Here is a 16242-nt window from a genome sequence, read left to right as displayed (position 1 = left end):
GGGCTAGCTTTAGGTTGGGTCCCTCCCCCCCCACCACTCCCCACTTTGGTGGTGGTGGTGGGTAGGGAGAGGGGGGTTGTTCATCCAGCAGTTTTTGGGCAACAATAAAACATTTCAAGACAAATGTAATGAGTATTGTTCCTACTGGTGAGGGATTCATGGAGAAGGAGGTCATTAGGCGCCCAAAAAGACTGTCGCACCTGAGAGCCAGCGCTAGAGCCGGCTGGGAGTGTTCGAGGAGTTGCACCGCTGGCCCTGGGTAGGAAAGTACAGACAGAGCAGCAGCTCCCTCGCACTCACCGTCCTCACAGCACAACGACTGAGCGCGTCGTCCTCATTGTGGCATAAGACGTCATCATGACCCAACGTCATGTGCACCGCCCTCGCGTCGACGCGTCACGTCACTCACAGTGCTCGCGGGATGTGGGTCCAGGGGGTGAGCTTCTTTTACAACAGGTGCTGAGGAGAGTTCCACCGGCACGCGACCACTAGGCGAACACGTAAGGCGGCACGCGGGCGGTAGAGAAGCGGTGCAAGTTGGGAGGAAGTGTTGGGTTCGGGCGGGGATCCCCGTTAGGAGGCCAACGTGACGCAGTTTATATTTCAAGTCGAAAGGGTCACAGTCCCTGGAATTAGTGAGGCGACGGAAGGCTAGTCAACGGCAGCAGGTACATTATCTTCCTCTCCATGTATTATCTATACATGCCAGTTCAGGCGGGAGAAAAATGGCTATATTTTAGCGGTCTCCCGCCTGAAATTGCCCGTTTTACTACAAGTCAGTTGGGAAAACTTTCCTATTCTAAATTGTAGGCATGTATGATTATAAGTTGCCAACGGGCGAGTATGCAATGTGTTTTATTCTTTGAGGAGCTCCATTAGTGCACAATCTTAAATATGATTAATCCATGGTAAATTAAGTTGAAACAAACCAACTATCTAGAAAAAAATTACAGACTTCACGGAAGGCAGGGTACTCTAGTTTCATATTTTTAGCGCCTGATTTCCTGCATCTGCAATGTTGGGCAGCCCTCCAGAGGGAGGAAAGGGATAGGATGGGCTTGCGATTGCTAAGGCTGTAGTTGGCATAAGTCATATAAAGGCTCTTCGTTTTTGGATTCAAAGTTCTAAGAGGACCTAAAGTTGGTCCAGAGTCAGGCGTCTGGCCTGAGCTTTCAGTGGCTTCTCTACCTTTAAGTGTCTAGCCTAGCGCTTTGATCCCGACTAGGACTGCCTCTTTGGTTACAGGGCTTGTTCCTATGTTCCACATCCTTCTCCAAGAGGTGAGGTGGCGAGCTGTTTAACCTGGCCGCTAGTGTGCTCTCTTGGTCCCTGTCCAAGCCCTCCACGTGGTATTGTGTAGAAAGAGCCAATTGCCTACCTGTAGACGTTAGGGCATGCTATGTAACCAGCACTAGGGCCATAGAGCCCACTGTGTATAGCCTTTATTTAGCCTTTTTCAATGGGATCTGGAGCAGTGCATTTAGGTTTGCGGGAGACTGTGCCCAGAATATTAACTGCAGAATCCGCTTCCATGGCTTAAATCCGTACCCAGGAAGCTCCAGTAGCCAGGTGTAGATCTTGTGTGAGATCTGCAGATCCAATAGGGAGCAGATCGTCTAATGATTTTTTGGGATCATTGGTGCAATGTTTGGAACGTATCTCTGGCACGCATATCAATGCTTTTGGCCAATGAGGAATACTAGCCACCTTCTTTGCAGTTGGTTTTGTGGGTAGTCCATTCAGTAGCTCTGCTCTAGCTCAGTGCCGGATGTTTTGTACCATTATTATACCATTACTATGTTGGAAGATGGAATTTGTCCTTTAAATGGAATACTCCACCTTAGCAAAGCACTTTGACCAGTTCTTTTTTCCCTCTGTCTAGACCCAGGTGTGTGTTTTGTTATTAGTACTGGGGAGTGAACTCTTGCTGGTCTCTAAATCTCCTCTGGCCCTCATTTTGTGTTTTCATAATATATCCATCCCAGAAGTTGCAGATTACAGGCTTTTATGAAATTCATGTTTCCCAAAAATAGTGATAGGCAGTATCCTTATTTAGATGCAAGTAGAACCCATGGCAACACTACTTTCTAAAAAAAAAAAAAAGTAAACTCCACCAAGTGTTGTCCCTTACATATTTGGAGACTACCAGTGAAACAGACTAGAAATTGCTGATACTATTATCAGAGCTATAGAAAAAGATTTCAGTGTAAACACCCCACAATTATTAACAAAATTGTTACATAAGTACATTTAGTTTTTTAACATAAAAGAGAGATGCTTTTCCACTTTAGTATGCTTTTTTCTTTTTGAATGTAGTTAATTTGTTGGGCATGTTACGTTGGTTCCGCAAACACATATATCACCTTGTGTATCAGTAGGCCTATGACTTTCTTCAGATCTAATGTATTTTTTACTGATTGTACGCGGAAGAATCACAAAGAAGCTGACTACTTTTAAAACGTTCACAACTAGATGACTTACGGTCACTTGAAACTCAGTCCTTTTAAATACTAAGTTTCTCTTTATCGCTGCCTCTCATTCAGCCTTACCAGCCTAATGTTCTGGATTGTAAACCTGCCATTGTTCACAGTGCTAAATCCCTAGATTTCATTCTTTAACAAGAGACTCAACCGTCAGACACAAATTAATCTGATGTCCAAGAGTGCACACTTGTCACCTGTGACTTTTTAAAGTGTTTCATCGGTTTGTCCAAGAATAAGACCTCAGGACGCATTTTTTTTTATCATACTACTCCTCTGGTGGAAACACTGCAGCACTCCATCAAAGTCAGAGCCCCCTACAACACTGCATGTACTACTGTAAAGCCTTACAGGTTCACCTCTTGATGTGTTAGCTTTGAAGCTAAAAGTATTAAGTGATATCAGATCTTGACAGAGTAGGCAAATGTTAGAAAGCACTCTGTATTCTTCAGAAGCGAATTACTCTTCCAGCCCTCACCACATTCACAAATGACTACACACAGCATAATATGTGAGGCAGATTGTTGAAAAGGTAATGGGATAAAAGAAAAAAACAGACACTGTACATTTCTCTCTGTCTTTTCACTTTTCTGGGCATGGACGGTTTCAGAGTGATATTGATATCTATGGCAAATAAAAACGCTTTTAGTAAATTGACAGAAAACATCCTGATGTTAATTTCAACAGGTAAATATATATCTTTAGGCAATCCCTGCATAGCCAACACAGTTTTTAGTCTGATGCTGACTTTCATAAAAATGAAATTCAACACAATATAAGTGCCCACTGAAATGTCAATTAAATTCCTTCCCATTGGCAAGATAACTTCCTCTGACTTCATACATATGGGCCTTCTTATATTGAGTACCTTAGTTTCTGTTTTGACATGGATGCAACTGAAAAGTATTTACCTGTCATTGGAACTGTGAGTCCTAATTTTGATGACACATGTATGACATACAAACTGTCACTTGTACTTTAGTTGCACATTATATTGCATTTCGTAATCGTGATTTGACATAGTTTATTTTCTTTCCCTAGCAAAAGAAGGCAATAAAAAAAAGACTTATATAGTCTTCAAAGCTTTGGACTACAAATGTTTGAGTCAAGGAACAGTCCAAAAGCTTGGTTTTCCAAACAACTTGGCTTCCAAGACACTTCTTTCTGGAAATGTATGTCTTCTCAGCAACTCTTTAGGAAGATTTTGTTCCTCAACACAACTCACAAGTCCACGAAGCAAGATTGCTGACTACATCAACATAGTAAATCAATATCATGGCATGGATGGTGTAAACCAGGAGGGAAGTTACCCCAGACAACCAAAGATTGCTACTGCTGTGTTTCTAATTCTTGTGAAAGTTTGGGGCTCCTGATAGCTGTAGTTTCTGTTTGGGCGGCATCGTGTAGAGGGGCCTCCACAAGCAAAGAACCTATCACCAGGCTGCACCAACATCCGATGCACACTACCATCCTTCCTGTGTTCGGACAGCACTCTGCGCTCCTGGAACACAGTGTCTTTGCACTCTCATAATGCCCATGTTTAAGCCCTGCATCGTGACAAGGAAACACATCTATTCGTACCTCCTGCTTTCTGAAACAATGTATAACAAAACCACCCTTTTCTGGCAGTTTTAATAGGACTCTGGAATTCTCTAGCACTGTGTTCACGCACCACCTCAATGTCAATCTTCAAAAATGAGTTGAAACTTCTCTTTCAAAAGAACGTCTTGCTTGGCTGACTCTAAAATCATACTTCTCATTGGCTCCTAGACCACACATTTCTTTGCCTCTTAGTCCCCCACCCCTTCCTCCTCTCCATCTCTGTTATTTTCTTAGTTAAATTAGTGCAAATAAAAGTCAAAAGCACAATCAAACCTAACATGGTTCCCAAAGTCCAGCATGGAGGTCAATAGAAAATAAAAGTCCAGACTTGTCTGAATAAAAAAAAGTGCAGCAGTAATGTTTTCGCCTTCAAATCAATGCAATGGCAGATGGTATGCTGTACATCCTCCACCCACTTAATGGCCTCCTCAAATTTCTCCCCAACTGCAGAGATGAGACTTTGATTGGTGAGGGGGAACACGAAATGACACAGCAGTGTTGGGTTGCAAGGGCATCTTCAAACACATTTTTTCCTGGGTAAGCAGTCTCTGGAAGGAGGAATAAACAGTGGTGGCAACCTCATGCTTTGGTGTTTATGGATCCTGGTTAGAGTTCCTGGTGGTCGCTGCTAGCCTCAATAGTGGAAAGTCCTGCTCAGCTGAAGTCCTGCTCTGCTGAAGTCCCAGGTTCTTCCTATCTGTAGGAACGCCATAATGAGACTCCTTGTGGCATGTGGTGTTAAGTGTTACAGCCTGATTATCTGGGTCTATTAGTGTCAGTCTACTGGTGGGCAGGTCTGACCATTGCTCGAGTTATCCACTTCTCCTCAGTGGATAGTATTCTCCCATGTTTGTCTTCATGCTGAGGTCCTTCTCTCTCCTCCAGGGTCCTACCATTCTAGACCTTGGTCCAGGCTGACTGTTATAGATAAGTAGGAAAAGAGTGAAAACCAATGACTTCATTCGTTTACAACTTTGTTAATCAATGAGCATGCTGTCAAATTCCTTTAGACACTGCAACACTCCACAACCCCCTGTAACACTGGATTCATCACACATATTAGTTGCCAGTGAATACATCTGGCCATTAAAGGAGCTGCTGTAGCACATGCAATAGCATGTTGTCTACCTCGCTGTGTACCTTTGTGCAATTTATTGAAGTCGTGCTGCAAATTAGAATGTGCCACTTAGTGAAACTGTGTCATTGTGAGCGACCCTTGACCCCACCAGGTAGGTCGCTCCCCCTCCGCACAGCACCGCCTGTGTGTCCCCTGCCTCAGCTGCTGCTGCTGATTAAGTTTGAGGCCCTGATGCGCGTTTCTTGGATCCCAAGATTCACAATCACATGAGCACTCCTAAAGACTCCATTCATACGGTTTTTAACCCCTTCCATGCTGGGACGATTCCGCCGCTGTGCGGTAAACAAAAGAACAGGGCGGGGCCGTGACGATCCCCAGCCGTCATCAGCACACGAGCATCGTGGAGCGTGACGGCTGGGTTTCGTCATCAGCATGGAAGGGGTTAAATAAAGTTTTCAATAATGTTTTCAAATAAAGTTTTGAATAAGCTGTTGACACTTCTTTTATTTTTCATGAAAAACTTTTTTATATTCTCAGATCTTTCATGGTTATTCAATCCTCATAACTTTTCAACAATGACCAACTGTTCAAAGTGCCCGATGCATTTCGAGCTAACAGCTCTTCCTCAGGGGACAATTTATCTGAAAAAATACATCACATTAATTGTAGATACACGATACATAATCCCGTGTTTCATTACCACATTACCATGGTGTATATCTCATGCGTGTAACTAATTACGGTGTATCACCTTATATCCCTTCATGGTGAATCAACCTTTGCACGACGTTTGTTGATTGCCCCAAGTGATGTTGTGTGTGACACGAGTGCTTCGCATTGCGTTAACGTTAACTGTTCACTAACCTGGACGGTTTCTGTAATGCCTTATCCACTCTGCTGTAAAAACAAATGTCACCCCACATTATACCAAAAGGTGTATAACACCCAAATATTTCAACAAATACTTTGAATGTTAACGGATATATCTAAGATGTTCGTCTCTTACCATGTACATGTGAATTCGCTCCGTCAATCTAAACTTGCTGCGGCGTGCGACGCTCTATCTGTGTACGTCTCTATGTGGTTTGTAGTCCGATCACGTGGTGTGCGAACTACATGAATATGGAAAACAGACTATTCCCGTAGTGTACCCTGTAGTAACGGTGCTGTTATTCTAATGTGAATGTGTTGTAAGGTGTCGGAAAACTTGTGCGGCACCTACGTACGCTAATACATTTATGTACAGATTCGAACTTGAACACATATTGAATCAACAAATATGGCAAAACAACCTGATTCTTTACAAACGGTACATTGACGATATATTTGTCTTATGGAAGGGAACTGCACACACCTTAGAGAAAGCTTTACAACAACTCAATGAAATCAACGAAAGAATTCAATTCACGTCTACTATCAGCAAAGACAAGATATCATTTTTGGATGTAGCAATATCAAACCATGAAGGAGAGTTGATCACCAGCGTGTTCGCAAAGACTACAGACAGGAATAATCTCTTGCACTACAAAAGCTTCCACCAACCGTCGCTCAAAAAACACTTACCGTTTTCACAACTTGTAAGGATAAAAAGGATAGCATCTACTGAAGAATTATATACCAAACACAAAAAAGAAACACTACTCAAATTCAAAAACAGAGGATATCCTGAATCCATTCTGGAAGCCGCAGCTGAAAGAGCAGACAGGTTACAAAGACAACATCTGTTATCCACAAATGCAAAATCAGAGGAGCCAAGAACTGTATTTGTCTCAAAATTCTCAACACGAAGTCACTCCATCAAAAAAGTTATAACAAAACATTGGCCACTGTTGGCACTTGAGGATGATTTCAAAGGTACATTTTCAGTCACCTATATTCGCATATGAGAGGACAAAAAATCTCAAAGAACTAATCAATAAACCCACACAAAAAGAGAGTGGTACTTATAAAGGAACAGTACCTTGCCACAATTGTGGGAATTGTTCAGCTATCATCAAAGGGAATGTTATCAATCATCCCACTAAAGGAACACCAGTCAAATTAAAAGTTTCGGGAACATGTGACAGCAGTATTTATTTTTATTTATTTATTTATTTAATTTGTATAGCGCGTTATAACCACCGGGGTCTCTAAGCGCTGTTTGTCCAGATTACGTAGTGGGGTTCGGTATTTACTTGATCTTAACACAACGCCTAGAGGCTACTCCATGCTTGCTTGAACAATACGGTTTTTAACTTTTTCCTGAAGGATAACAGATTGCATTCCTTCCTTAGTTCTGGGGCCAGTTTGTTCCATAAAGCTGGGAGTGTGTTGGAGAAAGCACGTCCCCCCACCGTGGCCAGTTTAAAACGGGATTGGGACAAGAGGGTAGCGTCTGACGAGCGCAAAGTCCTGCTCGGTGTATATGGGGACAGGCGGGATTTCAAGTATCTTGGTGCATTACCATACAGCGCCTTATGTACGATACACAATCCTTTAAATACAACCCTCTGCCGAATCGGGAGCCAATGTAGCTCCTGCATCATAGGGGAAGAGTGGGCAGTCCTAGGTTTCTTGTAAATCAGCCGGGCTGCGTCGTTCATGACCCCCTGTAGCATATCCAGCAGCCGCTGGGGTAGACCGATATACAGGGAGTTTCCATAGTCCAGCCTAGCCAGGATTGTGGCTGAAACCACGTGTCTCAAGGTGGAAAATGAGAGTAGTGCAGAGATCTTCCTCAATTGTCGCATCAGGCCTATACAGGTGCCCACTACCGTGGTGACTTGTTTTTTCATGGAGAGTTTATCATCCACGTACAGGCCCAAACTTTTGACTGCAGACGCTGGTTCCGGTGGCACACCCAGCTCCACAGGCCAGAATTTCTCGCTCCAGGGGTTGCCCGTGATGGAAATAGGCCCGTGATGGTAATGTCATATACATGTTGAAATGTCCGTGCGGATTAGCATACGTGGGAAAAACACAGAGAAAAATCAAAACCAGACTTGTTGAACACAAAAGTAACATTAGGTTGAAAAACCTGAAATCCACCGTGGCAATACATTTCAACGAAGCTAAACACAACCCCTCTCAATTAAAAATTTATATCTTGGAAACAGTAGCTATATTGCCTGGACGAGACAATAATAATTATTTCTTAAGAGAAACATTTTGGATTAATTTCTTGTGCACCCTTCACCCGAAAGGGTTAAATGAACGGATGGAACTGAGTTGTTTTTTGTGACACAATTATTTATGCATCTAATTAACAACATGTACTCATGATGTATATTGACATGGTCCGATTTGACCTGTACAGCAATATGATTTTCATTAGCACTGTATTTTTATGTACCATTTCTATACCACGTTTTTTGTTTCACCTTGAATCACCCGCAATTGACGTTTTCCGACACCTTACAACACATTCACAATAGAATAACAGCACCGTTACTACAGGGTACACTACGGGAATAGTCTGTTTTCCATATTCATGTAGTTCGCACACCACGTGATCGGACTACAAACCACATAGAGACGTACACAGATAGTGCGTCGCACGCCGCAGCAAGTTTAGATTGACGGAGCGAATTAACATGTACATGGTAAGAGACGAACATCTTAGATATATCGGTTAACATTCAAAGTATTTGTTGAAATATTTGGGCGTTATACACCTTTTGGTATAATGCTGTAGTGTAGTTCCTATTATCCCAATAGGCTCTGCGCATTGGAATAATACCTTCAATAGTATAGGCCTAGACCAGACGTTAACTAGGTCTACTACTGTCGATATTAGACTTAAAGTTTTGGGTTTGCCAGCTAGCTCAGAGTTCACTAGAAACTTTCTCGAATGTTCAGGAAGGAATTAACTTCCCTGATTAGACAAGAAGGGATTTAGTTTCTGACAACCATAGAACATGACAACTTTGCTCTCCCCTAATCAAGAGTGTATCTCGAGAGTCGTGTGAACAAAAGGCAATTTATTTTACTCAGTCAGTACGTGCATTCTTAGTCTCATCAGAATGTAGAGAAAAGGAAGAGACGGTCGTGTTCAATAAAAAGGTGTTATTTATTGATCAGTCTCTTTTCTCGTACAAGAGAAATGGATCGATATTATTGCAATACTTATGGTTAAGTAAAGTGCATACATTAGAAGCAGGAGTATAAAATAATACTGTAAAAACATTGATATGGTTTCTAAGCCATATGAAGGTTTAAAATGAATAAAATATATTACATACACATATACATTTGACTAGACGTACTCAACTGGTGTTTCTAAATACGCCTACCCCGTGTACCTGACCTAAGTCTAATACGTGGGCGGGAATAGAAAGTTACAGTTTAAGTTAAGTTTGTTTTTGCCAAGTGACTGACTAAAGAATTCTCTGTGAGGGGTTATTCAGTTCTGTACCTGGAAGTTAGGATGAATGAGGGATGGTATCTCTCTTCTCTGCTCTCGATATTCCAGGCTGCCTGCGAGGGCTACCCGGAAACGCCGGTGCTGGATTTCTCGGCAGGAGAAAGCAGCGCGTCTCGTTCTCAGCGCGTCAGGAAGGCGGGGCTGCGCCAGCGGGGTCTGCTCTGCTCTGGGCTTCGGCAAGTATGGCTGCTCCGTCTCGTCACCACCGCGTGTGTTTGCATAGGGCAATATCGGTAATATTTATACCTTTAAGGTGCCGAGATTGACGTAAGGATGGACATAGATACGTCAATAAGGATGTCATACGACCAGGTCGTTAGCACATTCTTTTGCTGAAGTTCTCGGTGAAATCAAAACAATGGCCACAGGGTTTTTCCTAGGTTGTCATAGGTTTGATTTGTTATGAGAACTCCGTATGCCTTATCAGGGGCTGGAGGAATATCGCTTGTCTAATTAGATCGCAAGCGTTATGACCTAATCAGATAACACGTTCCTGTGCCGTAGTGTGGCTTCGTCAGATAACGGTATCTGCATCATGGGGGTTTGCTGCCTCATGGGCCGACTGCTAGTTAACTTGTTGGTTTGTTAACCAGAATAGGGTCAGGAATAGGGGGATCGATTCAGAACCTATAGGAATACATCACAATGCGGGGTGACATTTGTTTTTACAGCAGAGTGGATAAGGCATTACAGAAACCGTCCAGGTTAGTGAACAGTTAACGCAATGCGAAGCACTCGTGTCACACACAACATCACTTGGGGCAATCAACAAACGTCTTGCAAAGGTTGAATCACCATGAAGGGATATAAGGTGATACACCGTAATTAGTTACACGCATGAGATATACACCATGGTAATGTGGTAATGAAACACGGGATTATGTATCGTGTATCTACAATTGATGTGATGTATTTTTTCAGATAAAAAGTCCCCTGAGGAAGAGCTGTTAGCTCGAAATGCATCGGGCACTTTGAACAGTTGGTCATTGTTGAAAAGTTATGAGGATTGAATAACCATGAAAGATTGGAGAATATAAAAAAGTTTTTCATGAAAAATAAATGAAACTAACACACTAAGAAGTCTCAACAGCTTATTCAAAACTTTATTTGAAAACATTATTGAAAACTTTATTTAAAAACCGTATGAATGGAGTCTTTAGGAGTGCTCATGTGATTGTGAATCTTGGGATCCAAGAAACGCGCATCAGTATCTATATTTACCCCTGAGGCTTAGAAGGGGATTCACACAAAGCACCAACTACGCTTCTGTGACATCATCAAAAAACGTACAAAAACTGAATTACACAATTGATTACACACGAGTGCGAAGCCACTTTCCAATTGGTTTTGATATTAAGTTTGAGGCCCTCCACCACCTGCAGGCTACCACCTGCGCCTCATCCCTGTTGGCCAGTGGTAGGCCTTAGGTTTGTTTGTCATTGTCATTCCATTGTATTGCACTCTCTTGGTGTCCGTGACTGTTGTCTGTCTACCCTTCGTTGCCTCCGTGATTCTGTGCCTTTTTAGGTTTTGCCTGGCGAAAAGATGCGCTCTGCGCATCTTTTTCGCGCAGGCGAAATCCTGATGAGAACGGTAGTGTGGCTTTGGGTCGGCCCTCGTCATTCATTGGCTGGCTCCATAAATGGAGCCTAGCCATTGGACGAGGGGCCTGTCCGTCAATGCCGGACCAGATTCGGGGGCGTTCCCGAGATTCTTTGGCTTTTGCCGACGTCACGCGACGTCAGCCGAAAGCCGGGAACGCCCCCGAATCTGGTCCGGCCGGGCCGCAGGCAAGCCGGAAGTCCCGCCGCCGGTCTTTCTATGCCAGGTGGTCGCGCAGAGGGGATGTTTCACTGTTGGCTTTTTGTTGGTCTTGTGTGGGTAAGTACAGGTGGGAATGTAAGCTGCAGGTTCTGACGTGTTTCCCTCCCTCCCTCCCTCCTTTTCCTTGTTGCCGTGTTGCCTCTGCCCCGGACGGGCCTCCGCAGAGCTGTGCCGGGCATCGGTCCGTCGCTGCAGAAGCCGTTCAGCGAGTACCTGGAAGCGCAGCGGAAGAAGCTGCACCACACGGCGGAGAGCGGAGCCCCCCAGGTAAGAGCCTGCTTGCGGCTTCCAGAATGGATGAATGAATGGATGGCGAGGCTTGTTCTCAGCGTGGCACCCAAGATGACACAACTAGTGAGTGTATGTGTTTGCTGGTGGTCCGGTATGACGCGCTGTTACGTGCTGCGATACTGTACATTGCAGTGGATAGAAGGTGTGTGTGTGTTCATGTTCTAGTTGGAGGGCTGGGTGCCTCTGTGACTCGCACTGAGACTTCGCAACTGTGGCTGTCGTGCTTTGGTGTGTCTTTGCTGTCCTCCAGTCGCTTTCTAGAGATTGTACTTGGTCTGGTGGTGGAGCTGGTATTGCAAGGTAAGCAGGTGACGACGTATTCGTGTTTCCGAAAGTCTGCGCATATTGTGTGCCTCGAGTTCTGTTCAGGTGTAGCCAACTCAGCCTTTCACCCTTCTGGGGCCAGTGAAAGGAGGAGCGTTTATGAATGTGCAAGATTGAACATAAAAGTACAAGACGTCATGACAGCTCAGCTAGTTGAGCGCGTGCTCGAGGGTGTGAGCGAGGGAGCTTCGAGTCCAAGCGGAGCAGCATCCGCCTTCAGCCTTCCGGTTTGGATAAATGAGACTCTGAGCTGGGAGATGGTGACTTCTGTTGTTATTGTAATCTTCTTTATACCATAGTGTGTTGGGCGGAGCGTTATTGTAAATAGCACTACGTAGGGGTATCTTGGCGCTATGCAGGCACATACATAATATGATGCTGATACCACAAATGTGGATGAATTAGATCAGTGAAAGGCAGAGTGAGTCAGCGGCTCCAAAAATCTGGGTTTTCAAGGATTTTCTGAAGCAGAGTTCTGAGTGAATGAGGCGGAGATGACTCCATGCTTTTACCCCAAGAACCCTTGTGTGGGTTTCAGTAGATTTGCTGACGAGGAGCCAAGAAGGCATGTGGTGAGTCCATGAACAAGTGTTGCTACAAACATGGGGGCTGTGGGGAGCGAGGCTTTTCCATATGTAGAGCTTCCCCAGCGGATGGAAGTGTATGTCTGAGGGGGTCACGCGCCGGCGCCCGCTGGCAGTAAGTGTCCTGGAAGTCCGCTTTTAGGGAAGACCAGTGTACACCTGTGCCGAGACACTTGTCCGACTGAGCGGCGCGTGTGAGGGCAGCTCACGTGACCCGTGGTGGCAGCGGCCCTCCTCCTGCTGCCTTTTCTTTGGCTTGTAATTGTTTCCCATGATTAGCACGCATATAGTGCCGGTTTACTTAAAGGGAGCTACTCCAGCTTGGACATGTAAAGGGCTTTAGGAAACGCCACTAGCGTTTGCTGTACCATTCCTTAATGCATGTTCTTATACACCACTGGCTACTGCCCAACAAACTTGTTTCTCCCTTGTCCCACATTTTCATGCAAATACCTACTGGCTTTTAGGGACATTTGGAGATATTTGGGATACCCAGAAAATAGGGAAGTTTTTAGGGTTCTGGAAAGTGTATAATGTAAGCCAACACTGCTATTATTTAAAAACTCCCGCCCTGACTGACTCCTTCCCCACCCTGCTGTCATTTTAGAGACACCCTCCTGTTGCGCAGCATCTCAGAGGCACCGTCCTGCCTGATATGTGGTAAACTGTAGTTTCATCAGACGCGCTGGTCTGTCGAGTGGGCTGACAATGGACTCACTGCCTGTGGCACCCATGTGTAGAGAAACTTCTCTCATTTCCTGATGTGACTGACAGCGCCCCAGCCCAAGGGCACCTGCGTGTTTGGAAATGTGCAGATCACCTTTCATGTGCCCGACTCCTTCGCAGCCCTGCTGGTCTCTCAGAATCCCTTGTGTGAAGCCCTACCCTAGCCAGAGCTATCCAGATGTCTTCATGACAGATCTCGAGAGTTCTCGGGGGCGGGGCCCCCTCTACCTCGATCAGAGGAAGCACGTGCCTTGCAGTCATCACTTTTTCTTGCAGCGCTTTACCGGCATCCGGCGCTCCTTCGGGGAAAGCCCGCACATTACTCAGCGCGTCACGTAGCGCCGCTGGAAAGGAAGTGCACTGTATCAGCTCAGCACTTAGACAGTCATCAAGGCGCTGAGCTGAGCCGTCACGTGAGCCGCAGTCACAAGAACAGGCCGTCCATTGAGCGCCTCCCCGGATAAGGCACTACCATATGTATTTCCACCTACAAGCACACACTAACACATACACTGACACATCCATGCACGTCTGTTCATACTGTAACACACCCAGACACATAGCAATACATGTAGTAAGACACTCACACAAGCACTTATTAAAACCCTGATACAGCTATAAAATAATGAGAACATTAACGCAGCTCTTTAAGGAGGATGTGGTGGTTTTTTTGTAGAAAAAATGCTCTATTTTCGATAGTAAATGTGCCGAGTCCCAAATTATTTCTGTATCACAGCACTCACATAACTCTATTAATAAACAAGAGGCGGGCAGTGCTGGGCTACCCATTTGTTTTTGCCATTGGACATTTTCCAGATGGGTGGGAACCCTTAGGGTCAGCTTTTGAAGGCAGATGGCTGCTGCTGGCACCTCTCCTACATTTTCCCAGCTCCCCCAGGTTCACTGTAACTGGCACATCTGTATGACAAATCAAGTTAAGATAAAAAGCAAATGCAATGAAACATTGGTTTGAATATTGTGTGGAGGGCTCTGTGTGGCTGTGTGTGTAGGAAGCTTTGTGTGGCTGTGTGTGTGGGGGGCTTTGTGTGGCTGTGTGTGTGGGGGGCTCTGTGTGTGTGTGTGGGGGGGCTCTGTGTGTGTTTGTGTGTGTCATTTGCGAGAGATAAAGCTAGTGGCATTGTAAATGACAATGCCATTTATTTATGTTAAAAAAACATGAATAAAAATAATGTCAAGAGCAATGCCAATAGCTCTAACTTTAACAAAGGCAAAACCATTGCATTGTAAATGCTTGTTTCTCTTTCTGTCCCCTTCGCTGCCGACATGATTCTGTTCCTTTACCTCCTTCTGTCCCCTTCCGTGCCCCCGTGACTCTGTGCCCTTTTCTCCTCCTGTCCCCTTCGCTGCCCCTGTGATTCTGTACTTTTGTCTCCTTCTGTTCCCTCCGTTGCCCCCGGGATTCTGTGCCCTTGCTTCTGTCCTGCCGACTCCGCCATGGCCATCCCAGACGGCTACAAGATCACCCACAGAGACCGCACCAACGGAGTCGGAGGAGAAATCGCCATCGTCCACAAGAACATCATCAAGGTCTCTAGCAACACCGACGACACTCTCAGCACCGCCGAACACATGCACTTCCAGATCCACACAGACCCCAACACCACCCTCAGAGGTACCCTCATATACAGACCCCCCGGACCCCGACCCCAATTCAGCTAATCCATTTCCCACTTCATCAGCATGCACGCCCTGACCTCCACAGACTACATCCTCCTCGGAGACCTGAACTTTCACCTTGAGAACAACGACGACAGCAACTCCACCATCCTGATCGACAACCTCGGCTGAGGCAGCTCGTCACAATGCCTACCCATTCCGCCGGCCACACGCTCGACCCCATCTTCTCCTCAAGCTCCCACGTCTCCTTCAGCCACACCACCGAACTCCTCTGGACCGACCACCGCTGCATCCACTTCACCTTCCAGAAACCCACCACACACCACCGCACCCAACCGATCCCCCGCCGCTGCTGGAGCAAAATCACGGAAGACCAACTACACGCAAACCTCACTCTCAGCCCACCCACCGACACCTCCAACATCGACGACGCCGCCTTCAACTTCAGACGCTAGATCAACGACTGCGCCAACACCCTCGCCCCGCTGAAGAAACCCACCCACAGAGACACCAGCAAGAGAGCTAGCTGATTCACCCCAGAACTCCTAGCCTCCAAGCGAACCTGCCGGAAACTATAGAAGAAACGGCACGATGAAAAGACACCGGACTGCCTCGTAGCCCACAAAGACGCCATCCGCAAACACCATCAGGTCTTCCAAGAGGACCTCCTTCAAAGACTGCCTCGCAACAACGCACACAACAGCAAGGAGCTCTTCAACATCGTAAAGGAACTCTCCAACCCCAACTCCAACGGCATCCCGCCGTCGCAAGCCCTGTGCGACTCCCTCGCCACCTTGCTCCACCGCAAGATCGCTGACATCCACGACAGCTTCAACGCCTAGACAGCCCCAACAGACATCTACACCCCAGACACCCCGCACACCATCGACTACGACCCCCTGCCAGCCTGGGCCAACGTGAACATAGATGACACCATAAAGACCATGAGCACAATCCACTCCGGCTCCCCGTCAGACCCACTCCTGCATCACATCTTCAACAAAGCCAGCAGCTCCATCGCACCCCACCTGCGCAACGTCATCAATCTCTCCTACGAGACCGCGACCTTCCCAGAGAACTGGAAACACGCTGAGATCAACGCCCTACTCAAAAAACCCAAGGCGGACCCGAGAGACCTCAAGAACTTCCGGCCCATCTCCCTGCTTCCGTTCTCAGCCAAGGTCATCGAGAAGATCGTCAACAGACAGCTAACCCGATACCTCGAAGAAAACAGCATCCTGGACCCATCCCAGTCAGGGTTCCGCAGCAACCACAGCACCGAGACTTCTCCAA

General features: G+C 45.9%; 1 protein-coding gene across 9 annotated transcripts in view; it reads left to right on the top strand.

The window, feature by feature from the left end:
* The first annotated feature begins 397 nt into the window (after nt 1-397).
* The window catches only part of HORMAD1 (HORMA domain containing 1), a 920105-nt gene continuing 904260 nt past the window's right edge, over nt 398-16242 (top strand). For 5 of the 9 annotated variants that reach the window (XM_078670964.1, XM_078670955.1, XM_078670963.1 and 2 more), the window contains exons 1-2: nt 507-668; nt 11551-11653. The gene's annotated coding sequence lies outside the window, so the exon portion shown is untranslated. The other 4 variants (XM_078670958.1, XM_078670961.1, XM_078670957.1 and 1 more) reach the window with 2 other exon arrangements.

The sequence above is a fragment of the Lissotriton helveticus genome, chromosome 12, assembly GCF_964261635.1.
Source record: "Lissotriton helveticus chromosome 12, aLisHel1.1, whole genome shotgun sequence".
NCBI classification, from domain to species: Eukaryota; Metazoa; Chordata; class Amphibia; order Caudata; family Salamandridae; genus Lissotriton; species Lissotriton helveticus.
Note: the sequence above shows the minus strand (reverse complement) of the source record. Positions and strands in the feature narration are given on the sequence as shown.